Source organism: Trichomycterus rosablanca, chromosome 14 (assembly GCF_030014385.1).
Source record: "Trichomycterus rosablanca isolate fTriRos1 chromosome 14, fTriRos1.hap1, whole genome shotgun sequence".
NCBI classification, from domain to species: domain Eukaryota; kingdom Metazoa; phylum Chordata; class Actinopteri; order Siluriformes; family Trichomycteridae; genus Trichomycterus; species Trichomycterus rosablanca.
The window spans coordinates 33234439-33254446 of record NC_086001.1 but is presented as its reverse complement, the minus strand read 5'-3'; the positions used below and the strand labels follow the sequence as shown (position 1 = coordinate 33254446).

The 20008-nt window shown below is 38.3% G+C and overlaps 4 non-coding genes and 1 pseudogene across 4 annotated transcripts; 1 reads left to right on the top strand and 4 right to left on the bottom strand.

Moving 5' to 3' along the window:
• The window catches only part of LOC134326480 (E3 ubiquitin/ISG15 ligase TRIM25-like), a 514462-nt pseudogene that overhangs the window by 160398 nt on the left and 334056 nt on the right, over positions 1-20008 (top strand).
• trnaq-uug (transfer RNA glutamine (anticodon UUG)) lies at positions 7412-7483 on the bottom strand. The gene has a single exon. It is a non-coding gene; the product is annotated as a tRNA-Gln (tRNA).
• Positions 7809-7880, bottom strand: trnaq-cug (transfer RNA glutamine (anticodon CUG)). Its single transcript has one exon. It is a non-coding gene; the product is annotated as a tRNA-Gln (tRNA).
• On the bottom strand, positions 8936-9009 carry trnai-aau (transfer RNA isoleucine (anticodon AAU)). The gene has a single exon. It is a non-coding gene; the product is annotated as a tRNA-Ile (tRNA).
• Positions 10113-10184, bottom strand: trnaq-cug (transfer RNA glutamine (anticodon CUG)). Its single transcript has one exon. It is a non-coding gene; the product is annotated as a tRNA-Gln (tRNA).

The following is a 20008-nucleotide window of genomic DNA, read 5'->3' as shown; positions in this document are numbered from 1 at the left end:
GCTATATAAAATATGGAACGTTAGAACTAAACAACTGGGTCTGTTATAAAGGGGGAAGAGTCCCGTCTGCCCAATGGACTTACTGCTTTTTAAAGTTAAACTTTAAGGGCATATTTCTTTTTACAAAGAGTAACATCTCAGCTTTTTGGGATGACAGTCTGTTCCTCTTTTCAGTCAGTATATTTGAAGCAAAGCTAAACAATCTTTCACTATCCACGCTTGTGCACGGGGCAGATAGGTAGGCTCGAGCGGCTTCGGCAAGAGCGGGAAAGCAGGTCTTGTTGCTTTTCCAATACGCTAGTGCCTGCGCGCTCCGTGGGATGGTAGCCTCTGAAAGATAGCAATGCACTTGGGATGCGATCGGACTGTTGCACTCCTGAACCTCCATGCTTTCCTCCAGTATTTCACTGTACATGGTAGACAAGGAATCTATTTGTGATTTTTCTGTTGGCTTGTCTGTGTTTATCTGACTTGGTCCTGGCATTTCTTCACCAGAACACGGCTCCCTTTTTGTTTGCGCACTCAACACATCCATGAGCTGCTCTCTTGCTTGTGTTTTGAATTCACCGGAGAAATAACGGTCCTTGTATCTGACATTTAAGAAGAACACATACGGTAAACGTTAAACCTGGCTAATAAAATAAATAATATCAACTCTTTTCTGTATATGTTCAGGCATAAAATGGCAGAATTTAGTTCAAAATGCTATTTAAACAGCTATTTCCCCATCTCACCTCGGGTCAAGGAGTGTAGCCACACTATAAAGGGTCTCTGCCTCTATGGTGCTGAATCGCTGCTCGGTTGCTTCCAAAATGGTAGTTTTTGATGTTTTGACACCATGATCCTTTTCAGAACTTTTCTGGAGAAAACGTTTTAAGGCTCTGATGGAGGGTATCACGTCAGCAGCGGTAGCAGTGGAAGCGCTGATTTCTTTAGTTAGCTCTTCGAATGGGGAGAGCAACTACACCATGTTTGCAATTAGCCCCCACTGATTTGCAGTGAAGGCGGCCGGCAGATTATATTCGACTCCGTAAGCACCCAACACATGTTTTTGTTCCAGTAGGCTCTGTAACATGTAATAGGTGCTGTTCCATCATGTCGGAACATCCTCTTGAAGCCTCTTTACAGGTTGGCTCAGCTGAGTTTGGATACTCTGAAGGCGTGAATAAGCCAGAGGTGAGTGTCTGAAGTGGCCAACAATCCGTCTTCCACTTGCCACAATATCACTGATGCTGCGTTGTGACAAAACCCCTTCATTCACTACTAGCTGTATTGAATGCGCCGTGCACGGCAAACTTGGTAATTCAGCATCTTGCAGTGCTTTTGTGATGTTTCGTGCATTGCCTCTTAAGATGACATGTATTTTACTTTTTGGAATTGACCACAGCTGAAACATGCTGTCGAACTCTGCCATCAGAGCATTAGCTGTGTGAGAGCCTGTTAACTCTCGTGCATGCAGAACGGCGCTTTGTAGATCAAAGTCTTGATCAATCCACTGAGCTGTTAAGCTTAACATGGAGGTGGGACTGACGTCGGAACTCCATATATCACTTGTAAAGCTCAGTGATGTTATGTTATTTTTTTAGAAGTTGGTCTATGTGGGCAGTGGCGCAAAAAGGGGGTATGCAGCGTATGCAAAGCATAGGGGCGCTGCACCAGAGGGGGCGCCAAATCGATGCCGGAAAATTATTTCTTGTCAGCATTTTCTGTAAGAGCTGTTTGTTCGTGTATGATAATACATATAAAAAAACAGAAGCACAGCACTAATCAGGCGCCCATCCACTCCTTCCCCTCTACCCTCCAGTCACTTCCTCCCAAACACAGGCGCTTGAGAACGCGCCCCGTAGAGAACTCGCCCAGGCGTGTGTTTTTTTTTTTCCCGTCGTGGCGCACCTGCAGTGTGTAAGAGATGGAGGGGCAGAAAAAAAAGCTCTCCGGGGCTCAAAACAGAAAACGGAAGAGGGAGAGGGAAAAGGAGTTTGTGGGGATGAAGAAAAGCTTCTCAAAGTGGTTAAAAGACAGCAGATCGGTCAGTTTATTATGTCAGTTTCAATGCTCTAGAGAAGTTAAATTTCCTCATAAAGGAGAATCTTGATTTGGTGTTTCCAAATTTGACAGTAGCCCTTAGAGTATTCCTGACCATGCCTCTGACCGTTGCATCTGCCGAGAGATCATTTAGCAAGCTGAAGCTCATCAAAACATACCTTCGTTCGAGTATGAGCAATGATCGCTTGACCCAGTTAGCAGTGATCTCAATTGAAAACAATGTGGCGCGGTCTATTTCATTTGATAGTATTCTTGACAAATGGGCAAGTGCAAAAGCACGACATGTAACAATTTAGTTACAACTCTTTTTAAAAATCTTACATAGAGTCCAGGCTGTTGTTCAGATTTGCCGTTACATATTTTTACTTAGACTGTTTTTTGTTTGTGATGTTTCAGAAGATCACCTGCTGTAATATGTAACGAAAGAACACAATAAAAGTGTACAATATATGTCTTGTATTTTATTAAGGGGGGGGGGGGGGGGGGGCGCCGATAATATGTTTGCATACACCTCAGAAAGTATGTAGTTGCACCCCTGTATGTGGGTGTAAACCGCTTGATACAGCTCGGGAAGAGCGACTTCTGAGAAGTATTTTCTATTAGGGATGGAATAGCGTGGATCCAAGTGGGATATTAAGCGGCAGAATCCCACGTCTTCTACAACCGAGAAGGGCTGGTTATCTAGCGCTATAAATTCCATCACTTTGGCTGTGATTCCTTTAGCTTTTTGGCTGTTGCCACTGTACTTTTCGTACCGGTCAAATGTGGTTTGCACGGTTTTCTGGGTTATTTGTTTTGTGCTAGCTTCCCGTGCTAGCTCTGCTGTTTTCTGATACTCACTGTATTCAGCCGCGTGGTGTACTCTCAAATGCCGTATTAGATTAGTCGTGTTGAATCTCTTTGTTTTGGTTCCACCACGAGGCACATTTTGCAAAACGCCCTGGATGAGTCCGTCTTATTGACGGTTAAAAACTGCCAGACTGACGACATGTTTTCTGTCCGCACATACAGCCGAAGACCATAAACTGTTTCTTTAGCCGTTTGCAATCGGCTCTGAAAATCGGCTACATTTGAAAAATATCGGCCGATCGTCGATCGCATATTTTGAATAAAAATCGGCCGATACCGATACATAGCCGATCGATCGTCCCATCTCTACTAATGAGTGATCTGATAGTATGTTATTTTAATGCGTGTCTTAATATGAATTGTATGCTCACTGTGGTGTAAAGTCTAGTGTTGGATGGTTGTCCTCTTACTCCATTTTTATCTCTGGGTAAGCCAGTATACTGTATTTATTGGCTTAATAAAGTTTTCTAATGTGTGAATTATTCCATATATTCGCCTGGTCATTATCGTGATTTACCAGACCTTCCTGGGTTAACAAAGGTGCTGGCAGCGCTATGCTACGGTATTAGAAGGTTCGCCAGAGACATTACAGGGATTAGAGCTGCTGCAACAACAACATAATGAAAAGCTCGGCCTACTCAGGTCCATCACAAATGCTCTTGGAAAAAATGATCCAAAACAAATTGAGGATTTCACTGCTCCACTTGCCAATGAATCTCAGTTCAGACACTTTGCCATGAACCTCAGGCCAGACTCTGATCTTCAGAGGAGACTAGTAAGTGCTTTCTATGTTAAGCTGTTTTTATGTGTTATGTACAGTGTATCACAAAAGTGAGTACACCCCTCACATTTCTGCAAATATTTCATTATATCTTTTCATGGGACAACACTATAGACATGAAACTTGGATATAACTTAGAGTAGTCAGTGTACAACTTGTATAGCAGTGTAGATTTACTGTCTTCTGAAAATAACTCAACACACAGCCATTAATGTCTAAATGGCTGGCAACATAAGTGAGTACACCCCACAGTGAACATGTCCAAATTGTGCCCAAATGTGTCGTTGTCCCTCCCTGGTGTCATGTGTCAAGGTCCCAGGTGTAAATGGGGAGCAGGGCTGTTAAATTTGGTGTTTTGGGTACAATTCTCTCATACTGGCCACTGTATATTCAACATGGCACCTCATGGCAAAGAACTCTCTGAGGATGTGAGAAATAGAATTGTTGCTCTCCACAAAGATGGCCTGGGCTATAAGAAGATTGCTAACACCCTGAAACTGAGCTACAGCATGGTGGTCAAGGTCATACAGCGGTTTTCCAGGACAGGTTCCACTCGGAACAGGCTTCGCCAGGGTCGACCAAAGAAGTTGAGTCCACGTGTTCGGCGTCATATCCAGAGGTTGGCTTTAAAAAATAGACAAATGAGTGCTGCCAGTCAGCCTGTCAGTGCTCAGACCATACGCCGCACACTGCATCAACTCGGTCTGCATGGTCGTCATCCCAGAGGGAAGCTGACGCACAAGAAAGCCCGCAAACAGTTTGCTGAAGACAAGCAGTCCAAGAACATGGATTACTGGAATGCCCTGTGGTCTGACGAGACCAAGATAAACTTGTTTGGCTCAGATGATGTCCAGCATGTGTGGCGGCGCCCTGGTGAGAAGTACCAAGACAACTGTATCTTGCCTACAGTCAAGCATGGTGGTGGTAGCATCATGGTCTTGGGCTGCATGAGTGTTGCTGGCACTGGGGAGCTGCAGTTCATTGAGGGAAACATGAATTCCAACATGTACTGTAACATTCTGAAACAGAGCATGATCCCTCCCTTCGAAAACTGGGCCTCATGGCAGTTTTCCAACAGGATAACGACCCCAAACACAACCTCCAAGATGACAACTGCCTTGCTGAGGAAGCTGAAGGTAAAGGTGATGGACTAAACCCAATTGAGCACCTGTGGCGCATCCTCAAGTGGAAGGTGGAGGAGTTCAAGGTGTCTAACATCCACCAGCTCCGTGATGTCATCATGGAGGAGTGGAAGAGGATTCCAGTAGCAACCTGTGCAGCTCTGGTGAATTCCATGCCCAGGAGGGTTAAGGCAGTGCTGGATAATAATGGTTGTCACACAAAATATTGACACTTTGGGCACAATTTGGACATGTTCACTGTGGGGTGTACTCACTTATGTTGCAGCTATTTAGACATTAATGGCTGTGTGTTGAGTTATTTTCAGAAGACAGTAAATCTACACTGGTATACAAGCTGTACACTGACTACTCTAAGTTATATCCAAGTTTCATGTCTATAGTGTTGTCCCATGAAAAGATATAATGAAATATTTGCAGAAATGTGAGGGGTGTACTCACTTTTGTGATACACTGTATGTACTTAAACCTTGGTGTGTTCTTAAGTGGCCCTCTACTATGTTTAAGAGCAGAGAAAACCCGCTAAATGATCTTTTTTTTAACTTAAAACTTCTTGACTTTTATTCGTGAGCACAACATTAGAAAATGTGTGTGTGTGTGGTGTAAAGTATGTGAATACGTTTGGTTACAGTATGTATACTGACTGTGGTGCAGTAACAGATAGAGGTGCAGTATAAGGGTAACAGTGAGTGTCAGTATGTTGGGTGTGCAGTATAGTGCAGTGAATGTGCTGTATGAATTACATTTGGGTTCATTAGGGATGATCGGGATTATATTCAGAGATCTAAGAACCTCATCACATTCATGCACGTGTCTTTCTTTTACAGATTGAGTGTTTTGGTTTTTGTGGAGGTACGACTGGAAAGGAAACTGTAACAAACGACCTGGTAAATCATCATGGGTAAGTTTTTTAAATTAATATTTAAACTGAATTCACTTATTAAGTCTCCTCTCCTACAGCCGAGACGAACTTGAGACCACACCCAACGGAAGGCGACGACAGAGGGAGAGATGACAAAAATTAAGATGCTGGTCTGGTATCTTAGCAAGGCTAAAGAGCCTCTTACAGACCACCGCTCACAACCTGCATGTTGATCAAACAGATATGAGACACAACAACAATGTGTAGCTCCACAGAATAGTGGAAATAAGTAACTGAAAAACATCCAGTAAACAACAGTCCTACAAGCACAAATATCCACCTGATAAGTCACCAGAGACCGGCTGTACAAAGTGCAAGAAAGACCTTTTGGTTTCTGTAGATGTTAAATGAAAATACTCACCCAACGTGGGGCTCGAACCCACGACCCTGAAATTAAGAGTCTCATGCTTCACCGACTGAGCTAGCCGGGCTTAAGCAACATGTCAGAACAGACAGCTCATCGATCAGATCATCAGAGCGCTGTAGGTTTAATTCACTAACATCACGACCAGATTAAGAACTAATTCACAGTTTATAAACAAACACAATTCTGAATTCGTAACAGAAACAGACACAGACTTACTGTCACTGTATTGTATTATAGTGTTAAATTGTAGCCTATTTTATTGAGATTATGCTTTAATGCTGTATTTTCTTACATGTATTTAATCCAGCACGATGGTTAAACTGCACAACCCAACAAGTTAAAATAACCCATCATGTGTTCTGTCCAATATTTACACAGTGCTGGTTGCCAAATAACACATTTTCACCTGCATTCGGCCTTTTCTTTCCTATATACCAAAAACAGTCGCCATTGCAGGTCTACAACACGTTACAAAAACACTTGGGACACTTTATTTTTGCTTTCTTAATCTTACTGGTGTCACGTTGTATTAAAACTAAAATAAATAAATAAAAAATTTAAATTTAAAAGCAAGTGTTTAGGTTCATTCATCATCTTAACACATATTACAAACTAATCAAGCTCGTCAGATTTCAGACATTGTTCACGTAAACAAAAATCTCAGTTGGAAGCACAAGATTAATTTATTTATAGACGGTGCTGTTTATGGTTTTACATTTAAAAACATAAACAGTTAAAAAATAACAACACACACAACAACAATTTAATAACAGTGTTACAAATCTGTACCCAAGCAACAAGCTGTAATTTATCTAGCACCACTAGATGGGATCTCTCTAAACTCTGTAAACTTCACTTTAAAAGTCAGTTCAGTGTGTTTTACTGTAGTAAGAATAGCTCCACATGTTTTGTACGTAGTGTTTATGGTATTTAAGCTGGATGGGTAGATAGAAGTTAACATGTAATCTAAGGTGGCTCTTAAGTTTATTCGCTGCTGTTGGCTTATAAAGTTTTACTGAACAAACTGGCTCGTATTTTGGCACTGATATACCTTCCTGAATGGTGATCTGCTTGGTCGACACAACTAGCACAAGTAATCGTGGTCTACACCCCACAAGCGCTCTGTTGTACTTGCACATGCGCTGAACGCTACCATACTGAAACTGCTAACGTTTCTAAAACCTTAGGTAGATGGCGCTGTAAACAATGATTTGCCTTTTGGTGTTACAATTCAGCATAGAACAGTCATATGTGGAACACTATTCTCTACTCAGCATTGATAACAGTGTTTTTACCTAAATAAAACCAGGTTCCACCGAGATTTGAAGTCGGATCACTGGATTCAAAGTCCAGAGTGCTAACCATTACACCATGGAATCACACAATAACATTTTACTTAAGCCCAAAAGTTAATAATTAGTCATTTAAGAGCAAGTTGGCTGTTAGACGGCGCTGTAAACAATTATTTGTGATTATATTTTGGGATGGAGCAGTCACATGTGGAACACTAAAACACTATTAGTGCTATTATGATATTCAAGCTGGATGAATGGATGGAAATTAACATGTAATTTAAGGTGACTCTAAACTAGCACAAGCAATTGTGATGCTCTGTTGTACTGCACATGCGCTGAATGCTACCATCCTGAAACTGCTAATGTTTCTCAATCTTGGACCTCACACCGGCCCCAAATAAAAGCAGTAAGGTCCCACCGAGATTTGAACTCGGATCACTGGATTCAGAGTCCAGAGTGCTAACCATTACACCATGGAACCCTGACACTGCCAAAAAAATAAATAAAAAAAAAAAAAATAAAAAATAAATAAAAAAAAATAATAATAATAATAATAATTACTCAACTTTAGACTGTTCACTGTTGGAAAATTGCATTAAGTTCAGGATGCAGTTGGCCCGTCCCTCCATGTCGCTCAGAAGCAGATGATTTGATGTTTGTGCACCTGTTCAGCAGATCACAAGTCACTAATGATCACACAGAAGTCACTTGATCTTAATACTGTTAGTTTTTTAAATGAGATCCAACAAGCTCATGGTAAGGTGTCCAAATAATTTTTGCCACATAGTGTATCATTACTATTGCTGAGGAGTTAATATGTGTGTCTACATCACTTCACGTATCTATACGTGTCTAACATACGTATCTATTCTGTTAATATTCATAAACATACACACACACACACAGAGTTATACATTGTTTGATTCTATTTTGTATTAGATGAGATGGTTTGTCTCTGTATTGACCCGCGATTCATTTTTAAATGACAGCTAAAGATAGTGAACCGACTCTTTTAAGTAGTTTGTATAACATATAAAATGTTGACTTCATCAAAAAGAATCGACTCCCTCAGCTTCTAACGACTCTTTGCTCAATACTATCAACTTAGTGAATCGACTCTTTCGAGTCTATTCTTGTTGTTTGACTTAAAGAACCGGATTAAAGAATTGACTCATTTGATTCATTTGAACGCGCAGACTCACTCGCTCTCCCGCTGTGAGCTTCTCAAACTGAACTGCGTCTTTCTGTACATGAGGAAGAAATCTATGTAGAGATCTCAAATAACATGAACCTGAAGGTATGAACTTACATTGTAGAAAAGAAAAACAAGGCAGTAGCAGCAGTGTGCACATTAAACCATTTACAGAAGGGTCATTAAGTTTGGCTAATTAAAATAATGGCATGTTTCTGACCTGAATGAGAGGGGCATTAAAAAGATCTCACACTTGTTATAGACAACGTTTGAAGCCCAGGTTAATAGGACCTGCTAGTTAGAGAAGGATCACCAGTTTGTTAGTTTAAGTCCCAATGTAGAGGTGGCCCATACGGGGATCGAACCCGCGACCTTGGCGTTATTAGCACCACGCTCTAACCAACTGAGCTAACCAGCCAGTTCAATTATTCGCTCTTTAGATCTTTGTACATAATTCTACACTAACCTCATTTAAGCAGCTGAAACGGACAACTAGCACAAGTAATCGTGGTCTACACCCCACAAGCGCTCTGTTGTACTTGCGCATGCGCTGAACGCTACCATCCTGGAACTGCTAAAGTTTCTAAACCTTGGAGCTCACACTGAAAATTAAACTTGCCATTTGCTGAGTACATAAAGCCAAAAAGAAAAAAAAACACACACACACACAACTTCAGACTTTAACATCTCAGATCCCACTGAGATTTGAACTCGAACCACTGGATTCCAGAGTGCTAACTATTACACCATGGAACCGTGTCATTGCAAAACTAAATGGCGTAACGATTCACCATTTGCTAAGTAAATAAAGCAAAAATGAAAAATACACACACACACTATTTTTTTTAAACTTACGTGATTGATACAATTCTGAGGTAATTTAGAAGTTTTAGGCAGTAAATAAAAGTAATTTTAGTTAAACATTGCCACCCAAGTATCAAAATAACAAACTATACCACTGTTGGAAAACTGCACTGAGTTAAGTTTAGGACCCAGTTGGCCGGTAGATGGCGCTGTAAACAATGTTTTGTCTTTTGGTGTTACAATTCGGCATAGAGCAGTCACATGTGGAACACTATTCTCTACTCAGCATTGATAACAGTGTTTTTACCTAAATAAAACCAGGTTCCACCGAGATTTGAACTCGGATCATAAGATTCAAAGTCCAGAGTGCTAACCATTACACCATGGAACCACACAGTGAGGTCTTACTTAAGCCCAAAAGTTAAAAATTAGTCATTTAAGAGCAAGTTGGCTGTTAGATGTTGCTGTAAACAATGATTAGCGATTATATTTTGGGATGGAGCGGTCACATGTGGAACACTATAACACTACTAGTGCTATTATGATATTCAAGCTGGATCAATGGATGCAAATTAACATGTAATTTAAGGTGACTCTAAACTAGCACAAGCAATTGTGATGTTCTGTTGTACTGCACATGCGCTGAATGCTACCATCCTGAAACTGCTAATGTTTCTCATTCTTGGACCTCACACCAGTCCCCAAGTAAAAGCAGTAAGGTCCCACCGAGATTTGAACTCGGATCGCTGGATTCAGAGTCCAAAGTGCTAACCATTACACCATGGAACCCTGACACCACAAAAACTAAAAGTAAATAAAGCCAAAAAGAAAAATACACACACAACTTCAGACTTTATCATCTCAAGTGATTTAAACTTACTTGATTAATATAATTGACTGAAATCAATTGAAAAAAACTGAGGTCATTTAGAAGTTTTAAACACTAAATAAAAGTAATTTTAGTTAAACATTGCCACCCAAGTATCAAAATCACAACAAAACGTTCCACTGTTGGAAAATTGCATTAAGTTCAGGACACAGTTGGCCCGTCCCTCCATGTCGCTCTGAAGCAGATGATTTGATGTTTGTGCACCTGTTCAGGAGATCACAAGTCACTAATGATCACACAGAAGTCACCTGATTTTAATACTGTTGTTTTTTAAATGAGATCCAACAAGCTCATGGTAAGGTGTTTAAATAATTTTTGCCACATAGTGTATCATTATTATTGCTGAGGAGTTAATATGTGTGTCTACATCACCTCATGTATAACATACGTATCTATTCTATTAATATTCATTAGCATGCACACACACACACACACAATACACACATGCTTCCACATTCACATGTTTTGCTGTATGTGTTCTGTAGATAATATTTAGGTGATTTGATGTATTTTTGACATTTTATTATTATTTAAGTGAAGCTTTTTACAAGTTTAAGGGTTTTTGTGTTTTGCTTCACTGTATGTATGGTGCATCATTAAACTGTTGTACATTATTTATTCTATTTTGTATTAGATGAGATGGTTTGTCTCTGTATTGACCCGCGATTCATTTGTAAATGACAGCTAACGATAGTGATCCGACTCTTTTAAGTATTTTGTATAACATATAAAATGTTAAAAAAAGAATCGACTCCTTCAGCTTCCAACGGCTCATTGCTGAGTACTTTCAACTTAGTGAATTGACTTTTTCTAATCTATTCCTGTCGTTTGATTTAAAGAACCGGGTTAAAGAATCGACTCATTTGAACGCGCAGACTCACTCGCTCTCCCGCTGTGAGCTTCCCAAACTGAACTGCGTCTTTCTGCACATGAGGAAGAATCTATGTAGAGATCTCAAATAACATGAACCTGAAGGTCTGAACTTACATTGTAGAAAAGAAAAACAAGCCAGTCCTACAAGCACAAATATCCACCTGATAAGTCACCTGAGACCGGTTAAAGTAATAGTAATAGTACTTTTACTTGAGTACAATATTTTAGTACTCTTTCCACCTCTGTATTTTAGCAATATAGAGACTTCTTGTTTAAATGTACCAACATACCTGAGTAAAATGTTAATGTTCCCAATACATCTGAATACAGAATATCAACAAACTATCAATGTCCAAAGTGTAATTAGCGATATATTATCAACATGGAGACTTTTTTAATGAATGTACCAACAGAACTGAGGAAAATGAGTCCAGTTCACCACCACCCGCCCACCACTTAGATTTGATACTTGATGGACTTGATACTTGATACATAAGCATATAACCATTACTTTTGGACAGTTACTGCAATCACACCACACACCCAACATTGCAATGAAAATAAACTATAGTACAAGAGGTATAGCCCATGGAAACTCATTCCACCTGAGAATTTTGTCAGAAATAAAAGTAAACTGAAGACATTCTATGTAAAAAAAATAATAAAAACATTAAAATTGTAGGAATACAGGGAAAGGTGATGGTTACAATTGCAACACATACTGAATAGATGAACCTTGTAACCTTGACGACTGGTTAACAACACCGTCGGGTTAATTTTGGGCTAACTCAACGTCTTAATTTGACCTTTTCAATGTTATCGGCTCAACAGGCAAAAGGGGATTACCATTTGAACAACATATTTTACATCATTTTGATAAAATCTGATAAAAACCTCATGAACAGTTTGTAGCGTGTTTCTCAATAATGCACAAAAAACGCGATTTTTCGACTTGTTATGGCTACTGCGCCTGCGCACAACTACACAGCGAGGGGGGGGGGCGTCACTACTAGCACGCTGACCCCCCTCCGCTCTCGGCACAAGCAGCAAGCTGATTGGCTCTTTTTGTTGAAGGGCGGGACTTTATCCTTGTACGGACGCCATGATTCGCGTTGTGAGAAATCCCATTCATACTGCAGTCCGCGGCGGGTCTCATCATTAATAAGGTCGCTGACTGAAGCGCGAGGCGGGGCGGGGTGGCTGGGTGAAAATGAAGCGCTCTGATTGGCCGAAAGCACTCCGCTTACGCGCAGATCTCTGTGGCTCAGCGGCGGAATCAACTTCAGTGACAACCTGGTGACAACTTGACTGAAACTGGCAAAATGCGAGATCAAACGATATGCGTACTTTAGAACATGGAATCGTACAAGCGTACTAGGAGGTCAAAATGCGTGCCCGTTACGCAAAATGCGTACATGTTGGCAGGTCTGGTTAAGGGCCTTGCTCAGGGACCCAACAGTGGCAACTTGGGCTTGAACCAGCAACCTTCTGTTTACTAGTCCAGTACCTAAATCACTCAGCTATCACTGGACTTGTATTATGATATCACTACTAGCTGAACCCAGAATTCCAGTACAACACAATGCTAAGTGTAGTTATTGTTATCTTAGCAAAAAATGGATGCTTTTTGTTAAAATGTAACAACATGCCTGAGGAAAATGTTGATATCCTCAATTTAGCTGAACACAGAACTGCATTTAGCAATCAGAGCTAAGTGTAATTAGTGATATGATATCTATATGGAGACTTTTTTAACCAATGAACCAACAAAACCTCGAAAAATTTTGATGTTCTTATTATACCAAACATCTTTTACCTCAGTGCCATACGTGAGCTGAACAATGTCAGTTTACTCACTCCTATGTGGACTTTGTGGTACTCAGACCACACCTCTGTTATGTTGATTCCAGCGTACAGACCGCTCACCAGTCGCTACAGACCAGAACTAAAACAGGTAAAGACCTGGCTAGCGGTAGCCTTCTCTGCTCTTCAGTACACTGACTGGGACATGTTTTAATTTATCTAAAAACAGGACAGAAGCTTTCAGGAATCAACAATGAGACCGAGGATTAAGGTTCAATATGTAGATATTTTATTAGCAAACAAGCAATAACAAGCAAAATACATAAATGACACATAAATGACCATAACAATACTAATTCTAGACTGGATAGGTGGCCATTTGCCCAGACTGTAGCAACTGCTCAAGTACAGTGGGGCCAAAAAGTATTTAGTCAGCCACTGATTGTGCAAGTTCTCCTACTTAGAAAGATGAGAGAGGTCTGTAATTTTCATCATAGGTACACTTCAACTATGAGAGACAAAATGAGAAAAAAAAATCCAGGAAATCACATTGTAGGATTTTTAAAGAATTTATTTGTAAATTATGGTGGAAAATAAGTATTTGGTCACCCACAAACAAGCAAGATTTCTGGCTCTCACAGACCTGTAACTTCTTCTTTAAGACACTCTTCTGTCCTCCACTCGTTACCTGTATTAATGGCACCTGTTTGACCTCATTATCTGTATAAAAGACACCTGTCCACAGCCTCAAACAGTCAGACTCCAAACTCAACTTTGGCCAAGACCAAAGAGCTGTCGAAGGACACCAGGAAGAAAATTGTAGACCTGCATTAGGCTGGGAAGAGTGAATCTACAATAGGCAAGCAGGTTGGTGTGAATAAATCAACTGTGAGAGCAATTGTAAGAAAATGGAATACATACAAGACCATTGAGGGTCAAGATCTCATCCCGTGGGGTCAAAATGATCATGAGAACGGTGAGCAAAAATCCCAGAACTACACGGAGGGACCTGATAAATGACCTGCAGAGAGCTGGGACCAAAGTAACAAAGGCTACCATCAGTAACACACTACGCAGAGAGGGACTCAAATCCTGCAGTGCCAGGCGTGTCCCCCTGCTTAAGCCAGTACATGTCCAGTCCCGTCTGAAGTTTGCCAGAGAGCATATGGATGATCCAGAAGAGGATTGGGAGAATATCATGTGGTCAGATGAAACCAAAATGGAACTTTTTGGTAAAAACTCATCGTGTTTGGAGGAGGAAGAATGCTGAGTTGCACACCATACCTACTGTGAAGCATGGGGGTGGAAACATCATGCTTTGGGGCTGTTTTTCTGCAAAGGGGACAGGACGACTGATCCGTGTTAAGGGAAGAATGAACGGGGCCATGTATCGTGAGATTTTAAGCCAAAACCTCCTTCCATCAGTGACAGCATTGAAGATGGAACGTGGCTGGGTCTTCCAGCATGACAATGATCTCAAACACACCGCTCGGGCAACGAAGGAGTGGCTCTGTAAAAAGCATTTCAATGTCCTGGAGTGGCCTAGCCAGTCTCCAGACCTCAACCCCATAGAAAATTTGTGGAGTCCGTGTTGCCCAGCGACAGCCCCAAAACATCACTGCTCTAGAGGAGATCTGCATGGAGGAATGGGCCAAAATACCAGCTACAGTGTGTGCAAACCTGGTGAAGACTTACAGGAAACGTTTCACCTCTGTCATTGCCAACAAAGGTTATGTTACAAAGTATTGAGTTGAACTTTTGTTATTGACCAAATACTTATTTTCCACCATAATTTACAAATAAATTCTTTAAAAATCCTACAATGTGATTTCCTGGATTTTTTTTCTCATTTTGTCTCTCAAAATTACAGACCTCTCTCATCTTTTTAAGTAGGAGAACTTGCACAATCAGTGGCTGACTAAATACTTTTTGGCCCCACTGTATATTAAAACTCTTTCCACACTGTGAGCACCCATATGGTTTCTCTCCAGTGTAAATGCGCTTGTGTGTTTTGACTCTGTTGATTAAAACTCTTTCCACACTGTAAACACTGATACAGTTTCTCCCCACTGTGAATGTGCTGGTGTATTTTAAGCTCACTCATTGTATTAAAACTCTTCCCACACAGTGAGCACTGATACGGTTTCTCTTCACTTTGAATGCGCTGGTGTATTTTAAGCTCACTCTTTATATTAAAACTCTTTCCACACTGTAAGCACTGAAACGGTTTATCTCCAGTGTGAATGCGCTGGTGAATTATGAAAGCACTCTGTTGATTAAAACTGTTACCCCTTTTCCACCGGTTCCGGTCCGTTCCGGTTCCTGAACTTGATTTGGAACCGGTTAAATTTTTTTTCAATCTGGCCCCACAGAATACTTGGTTTTTCAGCCTGAACCGTGACGTCACATGTGGGTGTGTCATGTTGTACAGAATAGCGACAGCAACAGTGGCGTCTGCTGGTGTCTCGTATGGAGCTTAATGCTGCATTTTTATCTTTTAAAATCCACCTGATTGGATTTTGTTGCTGATATTTTCAAAGCGCCTTTAAAAAGATGAAGTGTGTGATATGACGCGGTAAAAGTGACCCGGACAGAACGAACAACGCTTAACGTGAAAAATAAACCATAACGTGGCTTATTATACTAAAACACTAAGCGATGAATTTGGGCAGTACAGCGCACTTATAACGTGTAATCGTGTTTCTATGTCGTATTTTAGTACATTCAGCCACTTTACACTTAATTTTTTACGTGAAGCTTTTTTGACTCTCCTGAGAACCTCGAGCTGCATAAACACCACACTTGAAGTAAATCCAGCTAAACACAGATATATGTGGAGCCTTTAGGCTGGATTTGATGGTTATTTGACACAGATGGATGTTCGTGTTGTGGAACTTTAGTGATGTTTTATAGCAGTGCTGATCAAATCGGCTATTTGCACTGAGAGTTGCGGTGAAAGCGAAGCGCAAAACGCTTCTCACGTCAATGAACTAAAGAAAACAACAAGTGAGACAAAAACAAACATCTGTAACAGCACAAATGCTCACAGATAATCTACAAGCTCCGCCATGATGGTACGACTCTTTAACTTTCGTTAAGTAACGCCCACTGATGATGACGTAAGCTTGGTTCTCAAAAACTGGTGGAAACGCATGTCGGTTCTCTACAGAACACCAAGGTTCTGAGAAACCTGAACAGAACCGGTTCAAGAACCATGGTGCTTTTGGTGGAAAAGTGGTAACTGTGAGCACTGATATGGTTTCTCTCCAGTGTGAATGCGATGGTGTAATTTGAGATTACTCTTTACATTAAAACTAGAGATGCATGAGTACCGATGCTGGTATCGGGTATTTGCCAGATACCGCGCTCATTAACTTGTACTCGTACTCGCAAACGAGGCTCTGATACTAAACATCCGATACCGTGTGCTTAAAACTCGGCTCTCGATCACCAAGTGTGAACTATTCAGCAACTCGAGCCGACCGGCTCGTCGAGCGCTCGGCTGGGAATGAGTGACATGTCGAACAGCCAATGAGAACGCAGGATACGGTGTGAGGGGAAACGCAGGAGAGAGGAGTGTAAACAGGTGGGACAGGGGGATAATATAGTTTATATCAGAATACACCAGCACACACACACATTTTACAGTATTTCTGACCTGATCGTTCTCTACAAAACATAACAACAAATCACCAACATTGCAAAAATATTTATTAACCTCTAACTCACTACAGAACAATCCATGCTATTCGTGTTGCCAAATCCACTCAGATTCATTTATTTTTCTTCCTTGATTTCATCGCATCAGCGCACAAACACTTTGATCACTCGCTATTTGTTGACGTGCATTTTTGGACGTGGTATCATTAAACTTCTCGTCACTTCTCACGTGTGTTTTTGTTTTTAAAAAACTGTATTTGTGAGACTGTTGGTTTCTGTTCAGTGCGTGTACTCAAAGGAACAAATAAACTTTTCCATTGCACTATTCCATAATGCTCCAGATTGCATCATTCTAAAAAGGTAACGGTATCGGCAAGTACAAAAATACATGTACTTGTACTCGGTTGGGAAAAAATGGTATTGATGCATCCCTAATTCAAACTCTTTCCACACTGTGACCACTGGTATGGTTTCTCTCTAGTGTGAACGCGCTGGTGTATTTTGAGATTACTCTTCATATTAAAACTCTTTCCACACTGTAAGCACTGATACGGTTTCTCTCCAGTGTGAACACGCTGGTGTATTTTAAAATGACTCTGTGTATTAAAACTCTTTCCACACTGTGAGCACTGATAAGGTTTCTCTCCAGTGTGAATGCGCTGGTGTAATTTGAGATTACTCTTTATATTAAAACTCTTTCCACACTGTGAGCACTGATACGGTTTCTCTCCAGTGTGAATGCGCTGGTGTCTTTTCAACTCATTATGTTGATTAAAACTCTTTCCACACTGTAAGCACTGATACGGTTTCTCTCCAGTGTGAATGCGCTGGTGTGTTTTGAGCTCACTCTGTCCAATAAAACTCTTTCCACACTGTGAGCACTGATACGGTTTCTCTCCAGTGTGAATGCGCTTGTGTGTTTTGAGAGCACTCTGTTGATTAAAACTCTTCTCACACTGTGAGCACTGATAGGGTTTCTCTCCAGTGTGAATGCGCTGGTGTCTTTTCAAATCACTCTGTTGATTAAAACTCTTTCCACACTGTGAACACTGATACGGTTTCTCTCCAGTGTGAATGTGCTGGTGTTTTTTTAGATTACCCTGTGTAATAAAACTCTTTCCACACTGTGCACACTGATACGGTTTCTCTCCAGTGTGAATGCGCTGGTGTATTTTAAGATAACTCTGTGTTTTAAAACTCTTTCCACATTGTGAGCACTGATACGGTTTCTTTCCAGTGTGAATGCGCTGGTGTTTTTTGAGATCACTCTGTGTATTAAAACTCTTTCCACACTGTGAGCATTGATATGGTTTCTCTCCTGTGTGAATGCGCTGGTGTATTTTGAGATGACTCAGGAACCTGAAGCTCTTCCCACACTGTGAGCAGACGTTTCCTTCTTCCTGTGTGGGACTGAGAGAGGTGTTAATGCTGACAGTACCAGAGGACGTTTGCTGATTACTGGAGCTTCTGGTGGGCGTCAGATCCTCATGTTCGGTCTTAATCTTCACCAGAGTCTCATATTTATCATGGTTGCAGCTCTTGATGTGATTGTGGAGCTGATTTTGGGTTGTAGAGGAACGTAGACACGAGGAGCAGCAGAAATCCTTGTTCAGTTCTGAAGCAGAAAATAATCAAATACATTTATAACATTATAAATAATCAAATACATTTATAACATTATAAATAATAAATACATTTATAACGTTATAAATAATAAAATACATTTATAACATTATAAATAATCAAATACATTTATAACATTATAAATAATAAATACATTTATAACATAAATAATCAAATACATTTATAACATTATAAATAATCAAATACATTTATAACATTATAAATAATCACATACATTTATAACATTATAAATAATCAAATACATTTATAACATTATAAATAATAAATACATTTATAACATTATAAATAATCACATACATTTATAACATTATAAATAATCAAATACATTTATAACATTATAAATAATCAAATACATTTATAACATTATAAATAATAAATACATTTATAACATTATAAATAATAAATACATTTATAACGTTATAAATAATAAAATACATTTATAACATTATAAATAATCAAATACATTTATAACATTATAAATAATAAATACATTTATAACATAAATAATCAAATACATTTATAACATTATAAATAATCAAATACATTTATAACATTATAAATAATCACATACATTTATAACATTATAAATAATCAAATACATTTATAACATTATAAATAATAAATACATTTATAACATTATAAATAATCACATACATTTATAACATTATAAATAATCAAATACATTTATAACATTATAAATAATCAAATACATTTATAACATTATAAATAATAAATACATTTATAACATTATAAATAATCACATACATTTATAACATTATAAATAATCAAATACATTTATAACATTATAAATAATAAATACATTTATAACATTATAAATAATCAAATACATTTATAACATTATAAATAATAAATACATTTATAACATTATAAATAATCACATACATTTATAACATTATAAATAATCAAATACATTTATAACATTATAAATAATAAATACATTTATAACATTATAAATAATCACATACATTTATAACATTATAAATAATCACATACATTTATAACATTATAAATAATCACATACATTTATAACATTATAAATAATAAATACATTTATAACATTATAAATAATCAAATACATTTATAACATTATAAATAATGAAAAACATTTATAACATTATAAATAATCAAACACATTTATAACATTATAAATAATTAAACACATTTATACCATTATAAATGATAAAATACATTTATAACATTATAAATAATCAAACACATTTATAACATTATAAATAATCACATACATTTATAACATTATAAATAATCACATACATTTATAACATTATAAATAATCACATACATTTATAACATTATAAATAATAAATACATTTATAACATTATAAATAATCAAATACATTTATAACATTATAAATAATCACATACATTTATAACATTATAAATAATCAAATACATTTATAACATTATAAATAATAAATACATTTATAACATTATAAATAATCACATACATTTATAACATTATAAATAATCAAATACATTTATAACATTATAAATAATCAAATACATTTATAACATTATAAATAATAAATACATTTATAACATTATAAATAATAAATACATTTATAACGTTATAAATAATCAAATACATTTATAACATTATAAATAATCAAATACATTTATAACATTATAAATAATAAATACATTTATAACATAAATAATCAAATACATTTATAACATTATAAATAATCAAATACATTTATAACAT